Source organism: Panthera tigris, chromosome B2 (assembly GCF_018350195.1).
Source record: "Panthera tigris isolate Pti1 chromosome B2, P.tigris_Pti1_mat1.1, whole genome shotgun sequence".
Lineage (NCBI taxonomy): Eukaryota > Metazoa > Chordata > Mammalia > Carnivora > Felidae > Panthera > Panthera tigris.
The window spans coordinates 111,392,138-111,413,944 of NC_056664.1; the positions used below are offsets into that span (position 1 = coordinate 111,392,138).

General features: G+C 35.4%; 1 protein-coding gene and 1 pseudogene across 3 annotated transcripts in view; both read left to right on the forward strand.

The window, feature by feature from the left end:
• The window catches only part of NKAIN2 (sodium/potassium transporting ATPase interacting 2), a 986,091-nt gene that overhangs the window by 684,026 nt on the left and 280,258 nt on the right, over positions 1 to 21,807 (forward strand). The window lies entirely within an intron of this gene.
• Positions 517 to 601, forward strand: LOC122238939 (annotated as a pseudogene).

The window sequence follows — 21,807 nt, forward strand, 5'->3', positions numbered from 1 at the left end:
TATGTAGGTTAGAATAGGGCATATAATGTAAAGAGGAGGAAACCTTTGTAACTATGTGTAAAGACACCAACAGGCAGCTTGAAAGAGGGTGTTGCATAGCAGCGTGCTAAGAAGGAAGTTTTTCTTTCAGACCTGTGTTGTCTTGGTTACACTGCAGATTAAAGATGCAATCATAAGTGATTTAAAGAATGAATGGATATATGGTGAAAGGTCTCCATACCACTCACTTAATGTCTTGCAGCCACTGAACTACCCTATGATCCAGCAATTCCACTTCTGAATATACCCCAAAGAATTAAAATCAGGATCTCAAACAGGTATCTGTACACCTATGTTTGTGGAAGCATAATTCATAATTTCCTAAGGGTGGAAACAACCCAATGTCCACTAACAGATGAATGGATAAACAAAATTTGATCTATGCATTCAGTGGAATATTATTAAAAAGGAAGGGAATGCTGATCTATGTTACAACATGGGTGAAGCTTGAGGACATTATGTTAAAAGAAATAAGCCAGGTTGATGATGACTCCCTCCTCAACTGCATTCTTTTAAAGCTGCACAAACTTGAGTGAGAACTCACTAGTTTATTGTGAATTCTTTCAGATATACTTTGTACATTTTGAGAGAACTATATGCATATGCAAATCTCCCACTTACAGAAATGTGTAACTTGTCATGCTATCAAATTTGTAAATGTTTTCTGAATTATGTTTCATGCTTTGACCTTACTTACTCTAACATTATAGGGAAAAGTCTAATTTCAGCTAGTACGTTTATGGGCTATTTGTTATACGTAAATTTTTGATACTTGTTGTTAAAGATATGAGATGTAGATCTAACCAAATTTTTTCAGAAGTTTTTTTGGTACTGATTTGACATGTTCCCTGAATCTCAGACTTTAGTCTTGTATGGACTTTATGTGTGGTTACATTGATCTGTTTATCTGTTCACCTGCATCACCATTCTTTGTACGATTTGGGCATTATAAAATGTTTTAATTTCTGCTAGGGCATTATAAAATGTTTTAATGTCTTACTAGTCTTTTCCCCAATTTTCCTGGCAATTCTTGCTTCTTATTTTTGTAAAGGAATTTTATAATCATCTTGCCTGCATTCGAAAAAAATATGGTGTTATTAGAATGCATTAAATGTATGGATTAATTTCAGGACAGACAACACCTTTATAATGTTACATCTTTCTATCCAAGAAAATAGTATGTCTTTCTATTTTTTCAGTGTTAAAGTTTTCCACATAGAGATGTTGCACATTCCTACATAGGTTGTCTTGTTACTGATTTTAATAAGGCGCTTAATCAATTACAGCTTTTAACTAGTGCTTGTACATTACATTGAGTTCTATAACCCTGCCCAAAAAAGCAACCAGTCAAGCAAAATCTAAAAGGAAAATTACAAGGATTCAACTCAAGACTGCCACTTTTAGAAAATACCTTGGAAAAAGCTCCTCCACATATATTCATAGAGACCTTAAGGCTATGATTTCTGTTTGGCATGCTCTTTTTTTCATAATGTAAATAAGAGTGATAAGGTTACTTGTGCTGAGTTGAAAATAGCCTAAAAGTATCCTAAAATATTTTCTACTTACACACTATAGAGTCATGCAAGAATTTTCACAAAATAAGGACTTGGTGAGTGAAGCAGTCGGCATAGATAAAAATATTATTAAATAGAAAGGAGTACACTAATATTCAAAGGTCCTTCTGCAGAGTTTTATGCCATCAGAAGTCCCCTTTTTTCCTATATGAATTCGTAGTTCTTTGCTAAAGAAGTATTCATCAAATACCTACTATAGACCAGTCACTGACCTAGGGGCTGAAGACACAAAATAAATCTGATTTAGTTATTGCCAACGAACATTTCATATTCTTAAGAACAATAGTCTAAGTCTCAGAAATTATGTTCACAGATTTCTGTATGCCCTTTCAATGTCATAGCAGAACTTTCTGACTGAGATATATTTGACACTCTAAATGGGAAGATAATTTTGTTTGATTTACTATTTGCTACTGATTAGGGCACAGGCTTTATAAACTACACATTAATTTGAGAAGATTGATAAATAGTGATTTTTGTGCAGTAGAGGCATAAATGATTCTAATAGAATCATAGAGGTTGTGGTATTATTGCTCTGTAGAACATTAACCTATTTTATATTTAAATTAGCAAGCTATTCCAGCATCCCTTATAGATATGAAGATATATAAATATATATATTCTTTTCATATATTATATATACTCTTTATATATAATTCTTTATACACACACACACACACACACACTATAAAGCAGTGTATGTGTATGTGTATGTGTCTGTACCAGTTTCTCCTATCCTTCTCTGAGCCAACATTACTATTTTCCCAGTTCCCTCATTAATGAAGTAAACAGACTTTGATGGGTGCTCACTATATTTTTGCCTAGGAATGATGTCTTTTAACTTTATTAAAATTATACTTTGACAATATTTGTAATGCTTTATATATTTTTCCTTTTCATACTTGGACTGATTTCCAATGCCACTGTGAGAGAATGATGGCGCATTATTTGAAAAAACTTGGCTTTAACTTTTATTTTGTAATGATTATAAAGTACTTTAAAGTTCTTTCAGTGATATTTTAATACAAATAAATGGCAAAAGAATAACCCATTGCCAGCATACTCATATTATTATTTTTCAACGGTGAATTCTAAAATTTAAAACATGAACATTTTAAATTATTTTAAGCACAAGTCAGTCATTTTTTAAATAATCAACTATGCCTCATTTTATTAGAACACAAAAAAAAAGGAATTGAAGGGAATTGAATTGAAAGTATCAGCAGGAATTGCACATAGCAAAAGCGAGAATGAATATCTACAACGTGCATTAAATCTTTTGTACTGGGGTTGCAATCAAAAGAAGGTTTGAAACCCAGTGGTCGAAACTTCCTTTACTTCAGGCTATTACAAGGTAAGTGATTTTAGGCATATGAGTTGACTCTGGAAAATATAAGCTAATCTACCATGTTTAGTTAACATCAGAGGGACTCAGAGGATCCAGATATTTGAAGTTGCAGCTGAGGCAATGATATTTGCATGTCCTTTATATAGATATATTTCACTACAGGATGAGCATATTCCAAAGGACTTGCTCACTGACAGTGATTTCCAACCCTGGTAGTTCTGATTGATCATGGAAATGGAAAAAAAAAAGTTTAACAAACCCATCTCTAAACTATATCGTTACATTTCAGAATACAAGGTGACAATTAAATCTAAGCTGAAAATGAATCCTATACCAAAGAGTTCTGAAATATGTATTAGAGAAATAAAAACTAAAAGAAATCCCATTTCATGTTTGAGCCAAAAATGCTTGTGCTTATCTATATTTTATATTCAGTGAGCGTAGTGTGGAATACTCTGCCTTATTTCACTTTCCTAATGTATCCTTGAAGTTCAAGTGGCATTTGACCCTCTTCAATATGGAGAGCTGTGTAGCTGGTCTAACAAATTCAATGTATTTAAATGAAAATATGTTATAAAGCTGACTAGGAAAAAGGCATCAAATATATTTTAACACCAGAACCTCTTCCATCAAATTGCCATTTGTAATTGTGGCACAAGAATTTTAGTTTTGTGTAAAAAGAGGAAGCTTTTGCTGAAATAATTCCATGCTGAGACAGTTCTTTAATTGGGAACTACGACTAGGCTGGAAAATGTGTTCAAAGGCCAGCACAATGTTCAGGATGGTAAATGATCTGCCTTTTTGTAAGTGACTAAGTTCTATCACCATATTGAATCTGTCAAACGTTTTTAAATCCAAAAAAGAGAGGCATAACTTTGGATGCTCTTTTAACATAAAATATAATTTTCATTCTGTTTTCACCCTCTGCAATAGTGACTCAAAATCCACAGGGAAGCACTGTAGGTGCAAGTGGGTGGAGCGCATGTTCAAATCACCCAAGGCATTTTTCAAGCTATTTTGGCCTTCCCCCCCAACATTTCTGCAGGCTCTTTCTCTAACTGCCTGCCCCTAGCACTCAGCACTTCTTAGGGAGCCACTAGGAGGGTTGTTACCCTGAGGTATGTTTAGGTATAAAACAGTCAGAACCTTTCTTTTCTCTAGTATGGAAGGTGTTGTATTCAAAAGTTATTCTTGCTTTTTTATATTGCCTTGTATCTGAACTATATCCTTGTCATGTCCAAATTTGGAGGTGGTCAAAGGAAGTGTTCTAAGAAGCTTTGCTGTTCAGACTGCAGAGCAGTAAGGGCTGATCAAGGGCACCTTAATGTACAGTCTCTCCACAGGAGTGATAGTGGATTTGGCTCATCCCAAAGGGGTCAGTGAATTGAAGAGCTATTAAATTTGCCGGAATGGCCCCAATTGAGCTTTTCATACCTTTCTCCTCTCTCAGACAGTAGAGTTTAACTCAATGATGGAAGCCAGATTTAAGAATGTTTTTAGGGCGGTTGCAAGTGGAAACTTTCCCAGGGCAAAGAAATAATGAGCTCTAAAGCCCCAGAGACATTGTTTTAGTGAAACTATTTTCTCTGTAAACTACTGATATCAGAGTTTTATGTAGGAGGAAGAAAGATGGAAAGGTGAAGAAATAAATGTACTTCACTTGCTATTTAGACTTCATATATGTGTCTGAAGATGTAGCTTGGGACTTTGCAAGGTATTTTTGACAATGATCTAAACTACGTTGCTACTTAAGATGGGGCCCCCTGACTAGATGCATAGGCATCACCTTGGAGCTAGATGGAAATGCAGAATCTCTGGCCCCACCCCCAGGCTCCTGAATCAGAATCTGCAATCTTAACAAGATCTCCAGGTGACTGACTCCTGTGCCCATTAAAGTCTGGGGAGTTATGGGTGAAGGGACATTGCTCTCCTGCTACCAGACTACTTGCTAAGGTTAAAGCTCCAGAGATGTAATAAACAAAGAAGAAAGGATGAGCATTTTAAAAGTTCTTTTGCAAACATTACCAGATTGCACCTCAGGAAGGTCATAGTGATTATTTGCACCAGCAGCATGTGAAAGGGTCTGTTTCAATTACACCCTAGTCAATGTTGGGCATTATTACTTTTCAATTGTTAAAATGCATACTGAAGCCATGTAATATGGTATGTGGTAAGGATCTAGCTTTCATGTTCTTAAATAGCCAACCAGTTTTCCTAGAATCAGCAAATGAATAAAACTTCCTCTCTGAATTGAATTGAAATGCTACCATTGTATTATCTTCCTATGACAAAGGTTTTGAATAGTTTTTTTTTTCCATTGGCATGTCTTTTATTTGACATCAACACTATGATATTTTAATTATGGTAGATTTATGCTAGGTCTTATTATAGGTTTTTGGTAGTTATCTTGTCCATCTTGAACAGTGTCTGAACATTTCTATCACATTCTTAACTATAATACAAATTTTTATAGCATTCTGTGTATATTTTCATAATAAATACAGATGTAAAAGAGGTTCAACTTCCTACAACACTTATTTCCTTTATATCGTAAGGAAAGAGGACCTAAACTTAACCCTCGAAATATTAGCATTTTTCTGTCATTTTACCATATGCTCATTTCTCTTTATCATGTTTGTAATATAAGGGTCAGTAAGGCAACAAAATCTAATGAATCCCTGAATTCAATATGCTACCAAGCCGAGTGGCATGGTAAAAAAGGATTCAAAGTGAGGAAATATTAAGGAAATAGAATTTATGGGCTCCACTCTTAAGGAAATTACTATATAACTGAGAATTTAAGTTAGGTTTAGGACACAGACTCAAATACATGTAGAAATACCTAGGTAGAGAAAACTAAATGGATTTGTACCATTTTTTAGGGCTTCTGTAACAAAGGATCAGAAACTTAACAGAAAATTATTCTTACACACTCGTAGAAAGCAGAACTCTGAAATCAAGAGCTGCGCTCTCTCTCCTGGCTTCTGGGTGTTATCAGCAACCCTGTGTGACCCTTGGTTTGCAGTTGCAGGGCTCCAATATTGCCTCCATCATCATGTGCCTGTCTTCTCTCTGCCTATCTCTGTCTTCATGTGGTATTCTCCTTTCCATCCCTTCTCTTAAAAAAAGTGTATATATTTATTTTGAAAGAGAAAGAGGGAGAGTGTGCATGAGCAGAGGAGGGACAGTGAGAGAGGGAGAGAGAATCTCAAGGAGGCTCCACAGCCCTTTGGGGCTGGATCTCACAAATCACAAGATCATGACCTGAGCCTAAACCAAGAGTTGGATGCTTAACTGACTGAGCCACCTAACCTCCCCTCTTCTCTTTTTTATAAGGACACTAGTCTTACTGAGTTAAGGCCTTTCCCTGCTTATGTATGACATCATCTTAATTAATTCTATCTGCCGTGACTGTTTCTTCTTTTAAGTTTTGTTTAAAAATTTATTTTGAGAGAGAGAAAGAGAGACAGAGAGAGAGAGCTAGTGGAGGAGGGGCAGAGAGAGAGAGAGAGGGAGAGAGAGAATTCCAAGCAGGCTCCACACCATTCACACAACCTGTGAGATCATGACCTGAGCTGAAATCAAGAGTCAGATGTTTAACCAACTGAGCTAGCCACCCAGGCGCCCTATGCAATGACTGTTTCTAAGTAAGATCACGTTTCAAGTACTGGGGGTTAGTACTTCAACATATCTTCTTGGGAGACACAATTCAATCCATAACAGAGCTCTTTAAGGCAAAGGGATAACTCAGATGTGATCGAATTTGATGTTCACTTTAGATTCCTTATCAGGAGAAACACATTCTTACCATTCTTAGGTAACACAATGTCAACTGTGTAAGAAGGATTTCCACACCCTTTTCATCCCAGAAGATAAGTGCACATTCAATTTGATGATAGAGGGAGTATCTTTCACTAGGTGATCAGTTTGAACACAGTTCCATTGGTGATTAAGATTTAGGAGAATATGCTATTATCAACCAGAGTTAGAAATGGTGAACGAAGGAAAGAGTTCATGAATGACTCTGCAAAGTTTATGGTCCTGAAGAACTGAAAGAAGATAATGCCAACTACCTGGATGAACAGTAAACTTTACTTATGACTTTGCTGGATATATGTTTTGTTTTTCTCTCAGTATAATTAACAGACTGCCTTATAGGTCATTGTTTGGCTCTTCTTATTTATTTTCTCTGTAACTTATCTTGCTAGTTACAACTCTCTTTTGTTTTAGTACAACACTTGCATTTCTGAACAAAAGTGTTTTTGGAGGCCATGACTTGTCCAATCATCTGCCACTCGCTCAGGAAATGACAACATTTGCACACTACACCCACCCACTATTTTGTGAACAAGAAGCCATGGTGTTTGATTAAAGTAATTAATTTTCTCACATCATCCTTAAAATGAGCAAGATTTGGAGCCAGGTGGTTTGGCTGATGTCCTATATGTCTATCCTCACTTATTTTGTTTGTTTTCATCATATGAGCACAATTCTAAAAAGCATATTAGAAAGGCTACATCATAAAAACTTGGACTTTGAGAGGATATAGCCAAATAAATATAGACATTAATTTTATGCTCATTTTGAAATGAATATCCAAGTAAAAAGAGATTTGGGATTTGATTGTTCTTTAGAACAAATGTCAGGAGAAACATTACCTAACTACTGAGACATACACAAAGGGATGTTATTCTAAATCTTTTCAAACCAAAAGCCTCTTTAACACATGAACAATTCATTTAATCTCTGTCATTTTTCCATTGTTCCCTAACTACGGACAATATTCTCTGAAGAATAATTACTGTGATTCTTTTGAAATTTGGTAAAGTCCTTAGTGCTTTGGTGAAAGAAATGATAATATTTATAATTACACAGAATACTACAATTCATAGAACTTTAGAAATGACCAAGTCTGACACTTAGTTTTTAAAATTGTGCAACCAGGTTTCTTCCATTTATCTTAAAAATCGAATTTTACTTGCTATCTAGAAAAATATGAATAAGATCTTATTTTCAATGTTGTTTTAAATTATTTCGAGAAGTCATTTGAATTTTCTTTAACCAAGACCTTTAACATCATGCTTGAATCTGATGTATGACATTTCAGCATCCATATAATTAATCAACAGAGGTCCAATGCAATGCTTAAATGCATGCTTCCTCATAAATGTTAGTAAGTGACTTAATTTTCCCAAAATGTTAAAGTCCACATGCCATCTTTATAAAGTTAAAAGATTCATGCCGTCCTTTATGCATTTGATATTTACAGTTGAAAGGGCTGTATAGAAAGCAATCTGGTTCACAGTTAGGCGTTTAACTTGACATTTTATGAAGCATGGACATTTGAGTCCTCAATCCTTTCAGCTTGTTTTGAGCTAATTGTGCATTAAATGGTGGATGTAGAGACTATGCCTGATATTTTAATTAATTGCTTTTCTTGTCATAATTATTTTTATCTTACTACTCAAAAAGATGCATTTTATTGAACATTTCTGTTTTGACTCACACATAGAACATATTTCAGGTAATTCTTTCTCACAAGATGGGTAGAATTCTACATACCTTCTTCCTGCATTACCTATTAGTAAACATGTATAAAATGTGTTTTTAAAATATACATTTTTGTTTGATTATAAAACAATAACTTCATCTCAAATTACATATAGTGTGTTGTTGGAAGACCTGGTGCACTGATGCGTGTGTCCGGATCTCTCTCTGATGCCAGGGACACAATCAACAGCACTGATTTCAAGTGAGTCACACCTGTGGCCATGAGGTCGAAAATGGAGGCCACTTATATTCCCTAAGTTCTCAACAAGAAAGGGCTAGTTGACTTATGGTTTATTTCCAGACCGGAGATTGATTTTTAAAATATGCAAATTTTAGTATCTTAGTTCAGAAGTTATAAAGCCACTTTGGATCAAAGTGAGAGAAAAACAGGCTAAAGCCATTTTTTACCCTTAAGTCTGATGAAAACGTGATGCTGAGTTCTACCCTGGAGCAGCTCGGAGAGCTGACTGTGCCCTGAGTTCAGGATGTTTTTTCTCTAAGAAAAAACTCTCCTGTCTCAGGACAGGAAATCATAAGTTACTTTGTACCTTCTTCCAGAAACTGCCCACATATGAGACCCCAAGGCAATTAAAAGTAGAAAAAATGATTCCCTCCATGCAGTTTGTGTGCAAATGACTCAATTTCTCTTTTGTGCCCATTACTAACCCTTCCCCAACCAAACCTGTCTTCATATTTTCTTTAACTATCATTTATATAAAAACTTTTGTCAGAAAATATCTGAGAAATTACATAATAATAATTTAAAACTAAGAGTAAGGATAATAATAACTAAATAACTAAAATAATTCAAATTAATATGCAAATCAGTCATCATTTTCTTGGCAGTACTTTAATAAAGAGTAAATCCTGTGGGTCTTGAGAAATTTCCAGTATTAGCATTCCAATGTAGGAAATATTTGGGATGATTAAAAATTCATCCTTCGTGGCTCAGTCCGTTAACCTTAACTGTCCAACTTCAGCTCAGATCATGATCTCCTGGTTTCTGAGTTCGAGCCCTGCATCGGGCTCTGTGCTGACAGCTCAGAGCCAGAAGCCTGCTTCAGATTCTGTGTCTCCCTCTCTCTTTGTCCCTCCCCTGGTCATGTCTGTCTCTGTCTCTCAAAAATAAATAAAACATTAAAAAAAAAGGACTTCATCCTTGAGCTCCTCAGATGCCACTAAGTTAATTTAGTAGTCCAAAAAAAATAAGCAAGAAGCAGCAGCAGCAGCAGCAGCAGCAGAAGAAGAAGAAGAAGAAGAAGAAGAAGAAGAAGAAGAAGAAACCAACAACTAACAAGTAAAGAATAGTTCCCCAAATCTCAGCCTGCTGAACCCCTTTTCCAAGCTGCTGTCTCTCGTAATATAGCAGCCAAATCCAATTAAGGGAGAGGTGAAAAATCATTTCCTCATTTGACAAACGCAGCATGTTAACACATGTACCCTTGCTGACCCTCAAAAGGACTCACCACTTTTGAAATAATTCTTCAGATGTATTTATAAAACCATTTATATATAGAAAAAAGCAACAGAGTTCAAAAATAATTTCCTTTTGCTCCCCCCAACTGAGTTTAGACTTGAATTTGCTCTAGGGATGATTTATGCCAAGTATTACTTTAATTTAAATGTGGCCTAGGTGTTCCCTTGGCTAGTACAGGTACATAAAAGCATTTTGCGTACAGACCCATTACTGTAGCCATCCTTTAGAGAATAATGGAAAGGATGTATATTTGACAACATCCACAAGTCATGCCACAAATTGCAGCTATACGGGAAGCCGAGTTGCCCCCAAATACACCATGGAGTGATGATCTTTCTATTTCACCTCTCCAACAGGTTCCACTTCCTTCCACAGATTTTTCAAATTCCTATCCCTCACTGACAGATCAGAGAAGAATGTAACCAAGAGTGCATGTCCTTCATGTTCCACTAAAACTAAAAATAAATGTAAATGAATGAGAGGCGAAGTGAAGCCCATATAAACTTATATTGAATAACTCTCAGTCGCTTAAATTATCTGAGTTTTGGAAAGTACTGAGAAAGAACAGGAAGCCAACAGTGAGTCACAGAGAAGTAGCCATGAAGAAAATTAAAATAGCTCTAAGAACATAAACACTAAAAGAGCATCCTCCCACTGAGTAACAGGTGCAGGACTCAACACAGAGAAGTCAGCCTGTTACCATATGGATTCCGTTTAGAGCCACAGCCTGTCTGACCAGCAGCCCTGCGACACAGTGAAGGGCTGCCTGCACGCAGACCTCTACCAGGAAAAGTAGTCTGTGTCTCATTTTGGTGGGGGAAATGGTGAAAATCCATAGGAGGACTATCAACAAGTAGATGAAAATTGGTGAACCACTGAGAAATTTTGCTGCAGTTTGTATGTTGTTGTGTTGTTGTTGCTGGTAGGAGGGACAGTTAGAGGACAGATAAATGGTAGTTCCAGAAAGACAAATCGACAAGCTGTTTAAAAAAAAGAAAGAAAAAAGTCAAAAATAGGGGCACCTGGGTGGCTCAGTCAGTGGAGGGTCTGCTTCTTGATTTCAGCTCAGGTCATGATCTCATGGTTGTAGGGTCGAGCCCCATGTTCACTCTCTCCATCTCTCTCTCTCTCTCTCTTTCTGTCCCTCCCCTGTTCATGCATGGGCTCTCTCCCTCTCTCTGTGTGTGTCTCTCAAAGTAAATAAACAAACTTAACAAAATAAAAAAAAATAAAAAAAATCAGGGCCTTGCATGTCTCAGTCAGTCCAACTCTTGGTTTCTGTTCAGGTCATGATCTCACCATTGGTGGGTTCAAGCCCCACATCCAGCTCTGCACTGGAAGTTCAGGGACTGCCTGGGATTCTCTCTATCCCCGCTGTCTCTGTCCCTACCCATCTTGTGCTCTCTCATTCTCTCTCAAAATAAGTAAACTTAAAAAAAATTAATAAATAAATAAATACATAAAAATATTATAAAATATCCAACGTGGAAAGGAAAAGATAGCATCCTGAGTCTGTTGAGAAAATCAGCACAACAGGTGTTTTTCCAGCCATGGCTCATCACCTAAGGAGGTGCAAATGGCCGCCAGGAAATAGAAGCAAATAACAGTGGGAGAGAATTGTGGACACTTTAAGGTAGTGTTGGGATCACATAAAATTCCTGCCAATGACTAAAGTGTTATGAAAGATATTAAGCTGCAGTTATGTGAAAAGTTTCTGACATTGACTAAAGTTGTGTTGATTCACATTTATAAAGATATATAGAATTCTGATCCCATGTTAATATTACTTGCATTTCCTAGCACTGGAAAAAAATAGAATTTTTACCGGACAAAAATCCTCTTCAAAATTGTTTCCTCCCAACACACCTGTGTAAGAAAGTGACTGATTTGGCAAATGCAAAAATATATAGCAAGTGACCAAGCCTCATCCTTGCACACACTATCATTTAGTGGTGATATTGTATCAAGAGGCTATTTATTTTGTTGGTATCACTGGGAACTTTACGTCCTCTGTTTAGCCCCAGCTAGAGATTCCTTTTGTTTTCTGTTTGAAATAAGTTTCCTTCAAGTCGGCTTCAGTGTTAGGCAGAAATGACATTCTATAAGTGTCGTAGGACCTAGAGCCATCTCTAACAATGGATGCATGGGAAAATGGATTTGGGCAAACCACTCTGAACCTCCTTAATACTTTTATGTGAGCTAAATAAAGTTCTAATGGCAATAAGATAAATTTTTAATAGGAAAAGAAATACAAAGATTTAATCTGAGGTGCTTGAAAGCTGAGAATGATTTTTGCCTTGGTTCGCTATTGAACTGATTATATAGATATTATATTAACCAGTGTACTTTCACATTATTTTACCTCACAGTTTCTAATGTAGAATTGTAACCCAAACTGTGGGAACCATGGAAATTACCATTAAGAATTCTATACATATATAATGTGTGACTGATGTTCTGCTAGGTAGGATTTTGAAGATGGTGATGGCAAGCAAAATCTAGCAAGAGTACTAACTATGCTGTATTTGTGAAGTGCCTGACGAGACATTCATCAACCAAATGTTATTGAAACACAGAGAGGATGAGCAATCAGAAACATATTATAGAAAGTTGGAAACATGTCACACATGCACATAGCTGACACAGGGATGGCTCTATTTGGTTACACGTTGGGGATTGTGGACTGTTCCAGCCTATGGTTCTTTCAAGGCATCCATTTTAGACTTGAGCCATCTTTAAAGATTTTGAGTCACCTAGGATTTTGAGAAATCAGTTGTTGAAGTTCACTGGAGATCCAGAATAATAAGGTTAGAGTGTGAATATGATAATATCCCTCATTAGGTTTCCCCCAGGGCTATTCCTACAGGCCTGATGAGCAATATCCCAAAATGCCCTTTCTCTTGGCAATAGCTTTCAAACTTTCAAACTTCTCTAATGAGAAACTCATTAGCAAGAAAACTTTTTCAGGCCCCACCCTAAACCTACTGAATCAGAATCTCCAGAGGTAAGGCATAGGAATTCACATTTTAAAAACTCTCTAGATGATGCTAAGGTATTTTAGAGTTAGAGGCACACTGTTAGTGTTTGCTCTTGCTGCCTCAGTTTGGGGTACATGGCTGATGAGTCCCCAGATAATGGTTAGTCTCCAGGTTCAGATGATTCTCCAGTAAGTGGAGTTTCGAGGATTGATAAACCTTCGTGTGGTAGGTCAGTAAATAGAGAATTTATCAAAATTGTCAAACTTTGGCTGCATATTGGAATCACCCGGAGTGCTTAAAAAAACACCCATGCCTGGATTTCACCCCCAGAGTTCTCATTTAACTGGTCAGGCACTTTTAGAATGTCCCCGGATCATTCCAATCTGCAGTCAAGTTTAAAACTACTGCCTCAGAAAGTGGTTCACCGACATTTTCCCACTAAGAGCCTATGGCAGCTGGCAAAAGAAACAATTTTTGACAGCAAGGGAAAACAAAGGGAAACATGTTTTTATAATATATCAAACTTTATTCTTGGGTTACATAGCCATTTTGAGACTTCTATCTAGAAAGACATTCCTAAAAAATCTTACTCTAATGATTGAGTAGCATAGGCATTTCAGAGAGATTAAACGTCAGAATCTGAGATCATTATTCACATCACATTCAAATATATTGAAACCTTGAAGCATCTAATTGAACCGTTGTCTCTTCTAGGCACTCCTAGTTTTCATTTTCTTCACTTTTTCTCTTATTGCTTTGTTCCCATTTTCCATCCGCTGATCATCTCCTACCCTACCTTTAGCACCTGGTAAACTTCTACCATCACAAATGCTTTCCTTTGGAGTTCTCAGTATTCAGTTATTGCATTTTTAAATATTTACTGAGAAACTCTTTTGAGAGTCATGGCAGTTTGCATAGTTAAATGATGATTTCTTAAATTTCCTCAGAAAAAATTATTGCTTTCCTACTATATTCCGGTTTCCAGGCACTGTTCTAGGTATGTGGGACACATCAGGAAACAAAACATCTAAAAATCTTATTTTTCTCTGTTTCTGTCTCTCAAAAATAAATAAACATTTTAAAAAGGGGGAGCAGCTGGGTGGCTCAGTCGATTGCGTGTCCAGCTTCAGCTCAGGTCATGATCTTGCGGTCCGTGAGTCCGAGCCCCACGTTGGGCTCTGTGCTGACAGAGCAGAGCCTGGAGCCTGCTTTGGATTCTGTGTCTGCCTCTCTCTCTTCCCTCCCCTGCTCTCTCTCTCTCTCTCTCTCTCAAAAATAAACATTAAAAAATAATAAAATAAAAATCTTATTTTTGAGGAAGCTTAATTCTAGTAGGCCAAACAGCAAACAATAAGCAACATACAGGACAGTATATAGTATGCTAGAATATACAATCAATAAGTGCTATGAAAAGAGAAAGTAAAATATAGTAAGAGAAATTGATAGCACAGAGATATGGAATGAGAAATTTAAACACGGTGGTTAGGGAAGGTCTCATAAAAAAGGGGGAAATTTGAGTCAAGACTTGCAGGAGATATAATTATTTGAGAGAAGGATGTACAAAGTGATATATTTAATTAAATGTTGGATGACAAAAAAATTGTTTTAAAGATTTTTTTATTACAGTAAGGAAAAAAGCAATACTTCCTAATCAGCCTGGACTACTCTACTTCCGTCTTTCAACCCGTTCCATGTAATAGATATTTTAAGTTAATGATTAATTCTTATCCTAGGATATTCATTTTTGTTCATTTTCCATAACGCATTATGAAATCACAAAGTTCATGTGGGTGTTATTGTGTTGTCACTGGAAGTATCTTGGTAGATATTTACATTTGCCTTTTACCAAACACATTTGTATTTTTCAGCATCCCAAGGTTATGTGTATATACATGTCTTTGTGTGTGTTTTAGTTACACACACTGTTGTGTATCCTAATGAGACCTGTATCACAACCAATGAACACCTACAGTAGAATTACACTGTGGCCCCAAGTGCTCTTTTCCTCTGCCCATGAAAGAGTTCAAACCAAATCACCTAACATCAAGTCAACGAGGTTTTTGACTAGAATGTCAGAGTTGCATGGGGCTTAACTCTTTGGCCTAAACCAGTTGTTGTAAATGTTGGGTGCATAAAACGTCTTCAAGTGTAAACTTTAATTAATTAATTAATCCCACAGATATGTAATGAATGTACTTTGTGAGGGACATTTTGCTAGATTTTTGCCAACATACAGGATACTGAGTTAGAGCTACTTTCCGTGTACTCTAAAGAACAGCTCCCACCCTCAGTTTTAGATGTATCTTGGGAGGCTTATTGTGATTAGATGTTCACATTAGATTTTTCCGGTAATTATATCTCAAAGCCCTTAAGTTCAAGTGAAATTCACAGAAGTCACAGGTGATGCAACTAAATTATTGGTCATGAGTGTATATATAACATTCGAAATAAATCTTGTTATATCTTCAGTAATTAGAAGTGGTCCTTTAGGGAGTCACTCTAAAACTAAAGAGGGAGCAATAATATAAAACCATCTTTAGGGCAGAAGAACTGTTTAATTTATAGTTCTTTTTTATTTGATACAGTTGCTGATGGGCTTCAAATCTCACGTGCACGCATGCACATGCACACACACATACACACACACGCACACATACAAATCTGATCTTTATTCCCAGAGTCAACTTATTTTTTGCTTCCCAGATTTATTCTCAGTATCCAAATCGCATCTTGCGCAGCGATGTCCTTCATCAACTATACTAATTAGTTTTCTTATCCAGGCTCTGAGAGAAACTCACTAGAGGCAGAGTGGACAGGAAGAGCAAGGCCCAGGCTCTGCTGCTTCCCCTCCTCAGCCACCTTATCCTCTGCCTCCTGACAACCCTAACTTATTTTGCAGTGTTCACCCAAACAGGTTACGTGATTGCACATTTCTATTTTTAGAAGAGAAATAATCATATTATATTTGATTCTGGACTGTAAATACAAATATTCCTAAATTAATTCTGCTTCATTATTTTCTATTGCATTGACAAGAAAGACAATTCTGATATTTACTATTTTCTATTTAAAACTTCTTTTTACACAAGCTTTTTATAAGAGGCAAATAACACTCAATTAGAAATAATTTAATTTAAACTTCATGTTAAATTGGCACATTTTTATGCTGTTAAACAATTTTAAAGGAGGATAGAGATAAATATACTTAAAATTTATTTTATATTTTAATTGAATACAATCTAAAATACATAGTTTAGATTTTTATTTCTTATTAAAAATTTTATTATATCATGAAAAAGAAATTTGGGTTTTTTTTAAAGAACAGTTTATTTTATTATGATACTACATTAATTACATTCTCTGTGAAAACAGGCAAAAATTCTCTTTGCACATTTTATTGAGCTGACCATATTTGTATAATTGGCAATATAAGAGCTAGTAAAGCCTAGGTCATTACTGTAGTAATCAGTATAGGAACTAGAAAAAAAGAAAGGTAGGAATAAAGGAAAGAAGGAAGGAAGGAGGGAGGGAAGGAGGTAAAGAAGGAAGAAAGAAGAAAAAAGAGGTTCAGGACTTCAGATTCTAACGCAAAGTTATCCCAGTAGTGTTTTACATAAATGCTTCTTTCTTCCACTTGTCATCTTGACAATATTGATCCACTGGAAAGGGGAGAAAAAGACTAAGGTAATATTGTGGGATTATCACTTGATTTAATTGATATAATGTGATCTTAGATACTTTAGAACATGTTCTTTCTAGAACACTATTAGTTAACAAACATTGAGGAATCCCTAAAAGAAGTAAATTCTTCTTGGACCCAGAAGAAGGTAAGAACCAAGATGGAATTAGCTGAGGAATGGAAGAGGTCAACACAGATGTGAACAGACAATCGGCTGGGAAGCAAGCTGGGAAATAAAGATCAGAGAGTGAGTGAAGTAAGGGTACAGTTTGTGAAATCAGTGAAACAAATTCAGGAAACAAATTCAATTTCTTGACCAAAATGAGCTAGAGATGGGGCTAAATAAATACACAAATAAAACACAGCAGTGAACAAAAGAGAAATATAAGCAGAAATGGACCGAAAAACAGGTATGGCAAAGAACCAAAATAAGTACAGGTGTTATCATAAGATGGGGGCGGGGGAGGGGGGTGGGTGGAGGATGAACAAGGAAGAAAATTTGGTTAGAATGTCTCTTAGAAGGGCATGGTTTCCAGCTGGCAATCTAAGGTACCTGACCATGAATTGATGGAAACATGTGGGCTTAAAAATTGGAGTTAATATTCCAGTACAAAGAGAACAGCCCACAAAAATTACATTGTTAGAGGAATTTATGAGATTTGTAGGTGTAAAAACTGTGTCAAAATCTCAAATTTGAGATGTAGAAATCATAACCTTACTTTCTTCAGCACACTTAGAGCAAGGTTACTGTAGCTAAGCAACTCAAAATTTCCAAGTAAGCATAATCATCCCTGCAGATTTTGAAAGCTTAATGCAAGCTTCCGGAGTCTGAATTAAATTAAGAATGGCTACAATGTTGAGAATTAATAAGTACCTGTACCTACAAAAGATGAATTCCATGCCTACAAATTGAGTGTTTAAGAATTTTAAAGTAACTTAAGTAGCAGATTTGAAAGTCAGCCAGTCTAGTTGACAAAAGACATATAAGAACATTTTTATCTTAATACTTACATATTTTATAACTTATATGTAGATCATCAAAAGAGGATAAATAATATATAAAATACATGAGCTTTTATTATGTACCCAGTACCATCCCAGGCTCTTTATAGAAATGATCTCATTTAATCTATACAAACTTATTTGAGGTAACTACTACTACACATTTTAGATGTAAGAAAACTGATGGGTGTTTGGGTGGCTCAATCAGTTGAGCATCTGTTCTGCTCGGGTCATGATCTCATAGTTGTGGGATGGAGCCCCATGTTGGACTCCATACTGAGCAGGGAGCCTGCTTAAGATTCTCTCTCTCTCCTCCCTCTTCCTCAACCCTCCCCTGTTAAAAGAAAAAAAAAGGAAAGGAAAAGAAAAAGGAAAGAAAAAAAGCAATAAAAGAAAGGAAAAGAGAAAAGAAAAGAAAAGGAAAGAAAAGAAAAGAAAAGAAAAAAAGCCTAAGGCTAGAGGGTTTAAGCAAGGTCATAGGGCTAGTAAGTGTCACAGTACTGATGCAAGCCTGCCTGGCTGGCTCTAGGATGCAGCTTTAACTACTTACTGCATTGCACTGTCTAGTCAGACAGTAAAACAAGCCAGTAAGCCAAGGAGCTTTTCCTCTGTATACTTAAAATGTGAAATTTAGTTTCTAGGAAAGAATGGAAAACAGAGGCTAAAAGAGTGGACCCTTTCATATTTTTATTTGTTTGTTTTTCCTCAGTGACATTTGTGATCTTTTTTAATATCATACTTGATTACAATGTTTCTTCTAATGTTGTTTGTGTTCAATGAAATATAAATTTCCTCCCATTGACTTTTGTGAGGTCCCTAAAAGTCACTGCTGAGAATTTTCTTATTAATAATTATGAGTAGACTATTAATAATTTCAGGTACTTAAGAAATTGTTTAACTTTTATAACATTGAGGATTTATTTTTAAATTGCAACATTTTTTTATCAGTACGACCACTTTTGCAATCATTTTTAAAGAATGACAGTGGAGGAGACCTAAAACTTATTGCCCCTTAACTTGTGCATCGGCATAATTGCCGACATTAACAGGAGCCATAAGAAGGGGAAACATCCCAAATGAGACAGAAACTCAAAAAAGAAAACTGTGGTCTGGACTCTGGCACTAGTTTTGTGGTTTGCTAATAAGACATTTTACCTCTCTGAATTCTTATTCATTATTTACATAAATAAAAATCACTTACTGCTCTAATCTCTGTGACTTGATTATCATATTTCCACAAAGAGGGAACTAAAAATTAGGTAGTAAAAGCAGTGAAGATATGCCCTGTGTTAATTTGACCTGAATGAAATAACTTCAGATTCTCAGGAAAGCATAAAAGAGTTCTTTAAACCTAGACTCTTAAATATTTAATTTCCAGTTGTTCATTGCTAGCATATAGAAAAACAATTGATTTTTTATATTGAACTTGTATTCTAGGTCCTTGCTAAGCTAACTGATTATTTCTAATAATCTTTTTTATTCTTTGGGATTTTTTATGTAGATAAATCATGGAGTCTATAAACTGAATTTTATTTTTCTTTCAATCTCTATCACTTTTATTTCTTTTCCTTACTTTATTGCACTGGTTAGGATTTCTAGTAAGGTGAAAGCATACATCTTTGCCTTGTTCCTGGTCCCATCTTGTTCCTCATCCGAAAAGAAAAGCATTCAGTGTTTTATCGTTATTTGTGAACTTGACTGTAGGCTTTTCCTAGATAGTTTTTAATAGGTTATGGAAATTTCCTTCTATTCCTAGTTTGCAGTTAATTGTTTTTATGAAGGGATGTAACTTTTCCCAAATGTTTTTTTTTTTTTTTCTGCATTGATTGAGATGATTATATGTTTTTTATTCTTTAGTCATCACATTGTATTTTATTTATTCATTTGCAGTCATCTCCCTAAATGTTCCTGTGTCATGCACCTGGTATTTAACATAGCACCTGGAATATGGTATATAATTAATAAATACTTATTCAGTGACTAAAACATGAATGCTGGTCATTGTGCTAGGTGATCAGAATTCTCTAGGTTATATGCTTTGCTTCCCTTCTCTGTAAGTACAGTTCTTATTTCTGCAATACATTTTAGGTTGCAAATATACAAACATTAATTGCAGTTAACTATGCTCATGAATAATTGATGGTATGGTTTTCTTCTAAAACCTTAAAATCAAGACTAGGTAAAATATTTCATACACTAGTCTATTTCCTAAAATTACTCAGTTATAATAGGTGAATAATGGGCACAGTATATGTGCCCATACTAAAAACTGCATAAGCATAGAGATATAGTGCTCTTTCTTTATAAATGAACTACTTAGGGGTATGTATGTATGTATTTATCTCAATAGGTATATACACACTTTTATCCTTAAAATCATTTTTACTCTTTTCAGTGAGCCATCTTGAGTTTAGTTCCTAATCATTAATAGAAAATAAAGACGTATCTTGCTTGGTGATCCTTTCTTAGTAACAACCCAGCAGTTATTTTAACTGCTTTTTGGCTTTCTGCTCTATATTTGCCCCTCTCCCATGATTCACTTGCTTATGGTGGCTTTTATTAGGAATAATGGATTGTTTTGTAGAATTGCTATAAGCCATTAAAAGATACTTTTCTGGCTCAGAGTTCAATGCATTAAGTCAGTGCCATGTATAATAAAGTATTTATAAAGTTATGTTATATTCTGTAGTGAATGTACTACTAAAATAATGTAAAACTGCTTTCATATAATGCAGAATATAAGATGTTACTACTCAATCACATATATGCTCTTCATTATACGCAACATGACATTCAGTGTATTTGTAAGGGCTTCTCATAGGAAGATGTGGTGAAATATATATCCTGAATTGGTGAGCATTCTTTCAGGAGTAGACATATTAATAGTACAATTTTAGATGAAGTTGTGTATGGGAATACATATAAAATACTTCAGTGAACGAAGTATTGCCATTGAGTTTATTCTCCAGCTGGGTACTATGATTTTCTTGTCAGCTTATGGTGTCACCTGCTTAAGTGACAGAAAACCTGTGGTTTCCTCTTATTTTCTATTACAAATAGAAACCAAGAAAGACACAAACTGTCCACAGATTTTATCTTGTATATACATTCTACAGGAACTGTATGGTTGATCTATGTGCAAAGTTTTCTTTTAGTCCATTAGTTTAAAATAAATGCTTCTGTTTGAATCAAGATATAAAATCTACATTGATAAAACTCTTTTCCCATTACTGTTTCAGGGGAGAAAGGCCATATCAGTTGTATGATTTTTTTGTGGGTTAACAAAAAATTATTTTTAATAAAACATTGTTTTTCACTATCTTACTATTCATTTCCATAATCCTTTTTTTAATAAAAATAGCCAGCTTCTATATCATAAAATAAGTTCAAGATTATGTTCATAGTTTTACCTACCTCACCAAAATGAATGGAATGAGTCCTTTCATATTCTGTGTTACATGAAGATAATTATCATTAGATTCCTCGCTCTTGTTTCTTAGACTATGGATTTTTTTGGCACTATCATTGTCATTGGGGGAGCCAAATTGGTTGTGTGGTTATATTTATTAAGAATTTTTCTGTGAAGGCTACCATCTCCACCCTTTTCCTTAAGGATTCACTGATAATGAGAAACAAATGAGAGTTATAATGGAAAGTTAGGGTAGAAATAATATAGATAGATAGATAGATAGATAGATAGATAGATAGATAGATAGATGATAGATGTTGTGGGCACATGACCATATCTAATCACCTTATCAATGCAAGTTATCATGATTTGGAACTTGGTGGAATTAAAAGCATTTCGGTAAAATTCTGCCATTATGCTGTACAAAAGAGAGACTACCACAAAGACATTTGTAGAGAGGAGAAGCTATGCTTCTGTCCTCTCTACATAAACCCTGGCAAACCCTACAAAACTATGGCCAGAAAAGGATAGGAAAGGATAAGGGAAAAAACAGTGGTCTTAAGGTTTTAAGCATGGATTATGGATGTATTATCCTGATCAGAAGGTCTTCAGAAAGGCACAAGTCTTCATTTATTCCTTATGTTTAAAAAACTAATGTAGTCTACCTGAAATATGGTAAGCCATAGCAGCAACAGTCTGGTTAGTGGATTGATTTCCCAGGCCTATAATAAACTAGTCTGGAATAAATGGA